Source organism: Cottoperca gobio, chromosome 3 (assembly GCF_900634415.1).
Source record: "Cottoperca gobio chromosome 3, fCotGob3.1, whole genome shotgun sequence".
In the NCBI taxonomy this organism is placed as follows: Eukaryota; Metazoa; Chordata; class Actinopteri; order Perciformes; family Bovichtidae; genus Cottoperca; species Cottoperca gobio.
In genome coordinates, this window is record NC_041357.1 from 27017521 (window position 1) to 27023401 (window position 5881).

The window sequence follows — 5881 nt, forward strand, 5'->3', positions numbered from 1 at the left end:
AACATATTTGGGTAGTGTTCATGTGTTTGTGCTCTTTAATTAGCACACATTGCTCACATGTGTTTTGCTCTCTTAGCTCCACTGGTTAAATTCACTCTTACACTGCAACACAATATACTATATTCAATATACAATATACTATATTCTTTCCTCAAGGTTTGTCAGTATTTGAGATTCATGTTCTTATCTTATTCAAGCCAAGTATAGATTTAAACATATCCAATTTCACACAAAAAGATTAGGACACACCAGGGACACATATATATATATATACATATATACTATATATACATATATATATATTATATATATATATATATATATATATATATATAATTACTATATATACATATATACTATATATATAATATAATATAATATAACTAATATATATAAATATATATATATATATGTATATATAGTATATATGTATATATATATATATATATATTATATATATATATATATATAGTAATATAGTAATATATATATATATATATACTATATTACATATATATATAATATATATATATACATATATATATCTTACATATATACTATATATATATATAAAATATATCTTATACTACTATATATACTATATATATATATATATATATATATATATATATATATACTATATACTATATATATATATATACTATATCTATATATAGTGTATAGTATATATATATATACTATATATATATATATATATATATATACTATATATATATATATATATATATGTATACTATATACTATATATATATATATATATATATATATATATATATATATACTATATATATATATATATATATATATATATATATATATATATATACTATATACTATATATATATATATATATATATATTATGCTTTTTTTAATACTTTAAACAATCCTTAATTAGTTTTTTACCTGTAAGATTTTGTATTATGGACTATCTTGTTTTTTATATAACACACAACATTAGGCTACATTATGCTCCTCTTTCATTTTAGTCTGATCATCCGACCTTGAGATTCATTAGAAGTCGAATATGTTGACATAATGGATGTTGAAATTCTAAGAATGAATTAAATATTTTGAAAATGAAGAGAAGTGATTTTGAATACTATTCACTACTACAGGATATCTGAAATGCACAATATAAAAACCAACATTTTACTTTGAAATGTATCATGCCTCTTTGACTGAGCCCTCATGAAGGGAACACGAGTGTTATCATCATAGTCCAAGGTGCAATGATAAAGACACATTCATGATTCACCCTCCGTTACAAGTATATCTTGACTTTATGCATTAGTTGATACAGAGAGAGCAGACCTTGTTCATTTTGAATGAAGTAGACATTGTTACTGTAGCATTTCAGAAAAAGCGTTCAAAACAGTTACAACAGCTTTAAAATGAACTTCATTAAAAGTGTTAAGGACAGTAAGCATGCTGATCGTTACTTAAACAGTATGAGATAATACTATTAGCTCATGGTATACTTTTAGTAAATCACGTTTTAAAACTGCTCTTGTATGTGAAAGCTGTCCCTTAATACTTCAATGTGGATATGTCTCTGGAGACTTTTGTGGGTGAAATTCATGTTGCAAAAAAAATGTGATAGCTGCAGCATTTGCCAAATTACCTCTGAAAGCCATAAAAGTGATAGGCCAGCTACTCTGGGAAAGAGCAATTTACCCTCAAGGTCATCCAAACAGTTTATTGCTCATAAAGGAAAGCAGTTCAAGACTCTATTGAGTCGCAGTTTTGGGTCTTCATTTGTTTGCTATTGAATATGGAGCCTTGCTGTGTCTTGAAGTGAGGCGAGCAGAGTGGATAAATACAACAACTTCCTCAGGGCCATACAGGAAGTCCTGAATAAGCCCTCCCACAGGATGAACATGCAGGGTCTGCCCCAATTTATACGCTTAATGGGCTTAACTGGCACTTGGGCAATGTTGTAAATAATAAAAAATACAAGTCAGAGCTACATTACTGCTGTATGTGTCGATTTTGGCCGACATGCACAGAATCTCCAGGCTGCAGAGGACAGCCAATGAAGCCATTCTGGATGAAGGCTGCCCTCTGACGCAACGCTGTTGCTCAGCGGAGAAGCTACAGTCATTGTATTCCTCTGTAGGTATCCTGCTAGTGCAGCTCGTTGTAGCATGTGTTACACTCATTATTCTGCACTTGTTTCAGCTGTGTTAAGGTATGTCTGGCATTTAATATAAGCCTAAAGTTGAAAGGATATTCCAATTGTTACCATGCCTTGCTTTGAATGTCACAACCACAGCACTTGTTATTTAAATGATTATTTTGCTGGTATTTGTAAAATGCACTAAAATGAGAGATGTTACAGTGAAGTTGATCACACTTTAAGAAATGAACTATTTGCTAACTAAATGCATATGACATGACTGTACACAATCCCTGAGGGTTTTTCTTAAATAAATAAATTCTTTTATTACAAAACATTTAAAAAAACATACTGCAAATACTGTTACAGAATGTGGTTCTACATGCGACTACTGGCTGCAGCCATGACACAAATCATCATGTACATGTTTTTACATCAGAGAAGTCATTAGGGATATCAGTTCAGTCTGAATGATCACTGATAGGTGGGATATGATATGACGGGGGTCCGACCCGATTAGTTTGGAGACATTTGCTACAAAAAAAGTGAAATTTCACCTCGATGGAGCATTTTCATTTTTGGCCAACACACCTCAAACTAATATTAGTCAGATCAATACTAGCTTCCTGGTGGGTTCCACGTGTGTCAATAAAGCTACAAGAAAAAAATGAAATGCTATTTTCAAGGTATAAAGAGTTGAAGGTCAGAGAGCAGTGCGGACTGAGTTTCTCAGAGCTGCTGGCTGAAAATTAAATTCCACTAAACACACAAAATGTGCCAAAGTGAAATATCACTTTGAAGCAACAGTTTGACAATTTAGAAAACATCTGCAAGTTAGATAATCGATACCACTCTCATGTCTGTCCGGTAAATATAAAGCTGGAGTCAACAGCTATTTAGCATATAGACAGGAACAAGGGGGAACGAGATAATTCAGTTTTATGACGGGCTATGTGCTGGACTATTTCTTGCAGTAATTCCATGGAGTCTCCGCTGGTTGCCTGTCAACTGCTCCAATACAAGTAATAGTCCGGCACATTGTTTTTACACTTGTACGGCTCAAACTAATGATATAAGGGATGTGTTAGTGACCTTTAGAGGGGCTGGCACCCAATGTGTTAGGCTGCTATTCCCCCATATGTCCAGTCTTTATGCTAAACTAAGCTGCCGGCTGTAGTTTCATATTCCCCCGACAGACGAGAGAGGTATCGATCGTCTCATCTAACTCCAAAAACAGCATATTTCCCAAAATATTCCTTTAAAGATTGATTACAAACTAATCAGTGGCTGCACTGAAGTCTGACATGAACACAGGCACAAGACTGGCTATATATCAACTGAAGAAATAGAAACAAGTGTTTTCAATTGTATCCGTATTTACAGCACTGACCATTCAAACCCTTTGTCCAATTTGTATCGGGGGAAATACTCTCAAACAACATGTATTAACACGAGTCATAGTAAAGTCTGTTCAGGGTATTTACAAAGTGTCCATGCCAGCAGGGCAGCTGTGGTGGGCGGTGTAAGTCCTCTCATGATGTCCTGGTCCGTAGAGAGCTCATCCTGAGCACAGTGAGCTCTGCTACATCTGCATCCTGCAGCTCCACCTCTTGTTGGCAGCTTTCTCTGATTACATACACTACGAGACCCACACAGATGAAAATGAGGAGGACTATGCCTATAACCTGGGGTACAAAAGAGCCAAGCAACACTTTGTTTAGTAAACATCCACAGAAACAGAGGTGTATTAAAAGTTACAAAAGGCTAATGGCATTGCATTATGGATATATTCTCTACAGTGCGTCCTCGGGGGAGGTGTTTTTACTCCACTCATCCTACATAATCTTCTGTAAACTAGAAAATATTTAACTCACCTGAGAAAAAACAAACAGCTGCTGTGAGCGGAGCATTAGTTCTTGTGGGGTGACATCTCCCTCACTAATTGGCTCACACCACTTCTGCGGCGCTGCTTTGTCAACTAGTACAAATCTACCCTCCCAGTCTGTCATAGCACAAGCAAAGTATTGGCCATCGAGGAACAACAGAATCAGCCACACGATAGCAGGAACAAAACTGGAGAGGGAAACAGTTTTCGTGCACCACGGATCACATCTGCATCCTTGAATGATCAGCATCAACGTGAAGGCCATGACGGCAGGAATGATGAAGAATGCTGATGAAAACGCTCCGTTCCATGTAGGGTTGCAAGGACACTCAAACTCCAGCTCCACCAGCTTCTCTAGTCCCATGAGGATAAAGCCAAAAGCCACATTTGATACCAGAGGACTGTTGCTAAGTTCATTTTTCAGCCTGGTAAGCCATTGTTGTCTACTTTCCATACTAGATTGACCGAAAAATGAAGACAACCGCTGTAAAAAGCCCAAAAGAGGGTCCACCGTTGTGAACACATTGGCAACAGCTAAGTGATGCGTAATTAACGCATCCAGGGGTAAGTTCTCCCCTCAGGCAAAATGCCACACTTCCACTCTGATTGGTTTTGAACAAGGGAGGGTGTGCCGACTGCTCTGACATTTCTCTAGCTCATTGGTCTGTGCGAGGTTTCAGGTGGGGTTACATTTTAAATGTGGTCTCTCATGGACAAACTGGAGGGAGGGCTGTAAAGTGGAGGGAAGTTTGTTCTGCAGTTGAGCACAGACTGTCCCTCTGCAATAGTCCAGCAAAAAAACATGCGTGTGGAGGTGTAGGTATTTATCAAAGGGCAAAGCTTTTACATTAAAGGATCAAGTTACAGGACCAACTCTAAAACTAATAAAAGAATTGAAATGTTACAATTTAAAAAAGTATATTACATAAAAAGATTACTGAACTCATATAATTAAACTACAAGCCTGGTTATAAAAGTACCAAGTGCTCAGGGTTTTTTTTTTTGGTTCATTTGTTGCAACTGTCTGCAATTAAAAATAGGAATACATGCTGACTGTGTTTAGTTTACCTCAACTGGCCACACGAGGTCGCCCATGCAGCAGCACAGATTAAGGATAAAGAGGATTACAGGAGGCCATGTTGAACTTTCAAGGGGATGTGGTACATGCAGTTTGAGAACACCCAGGCCATTGATGTGATGACATAATTCATAAATGACCTCAGTGAGCTCAAGAGCCTAAACTCCTCACATTGCAACCTGAAAGTATTTAGGCTCTGTGAAAGAGGCTTGGGAAGATGTGACTGGTGAAAACTGTGGCTGGATTAATTTCAGATTTTCTGCATAACCAGTGGCAGTTATTACATGCACCTACTCATATATTGTCTGCAGAGATATAGCCTACAGGCGATTGTTCTGCAGAGTTTGCAACACATCTGACTTGACTACTTGTGATAAACGAGCTGACAATTTATAGTTACATTAATATTGCAAGAGATGGTAAAAATAGTAAGGAAATCATAGGCAGGCAATGACTGTAGTCTCCGACAGTTGAGTGGATGCTGTGTGAGCAGGAACAACATGCTCTAAATGGGACATTTTGAAAATGTGCAGCATCTCGTTAAAAAACATGTAAGCTTGTCTGCGGACAAGGACACGAAGGCTGATGGGGCACATTATTAACTGAGTTCACAAGCAACATCAATTGAATACGTGCTATAGGTTGTGTGAGTGTGAGTGTGTGTGCGTGCCTGTGTGTATTTATCCACGGTCATGAGCGCATAGGGCACGCGCAGCTTCTCGTTGCTGCCGTCGGTGTCCAACCAGCATCTGTTCCTTTTTTTTTTAAATTGGGTACAGA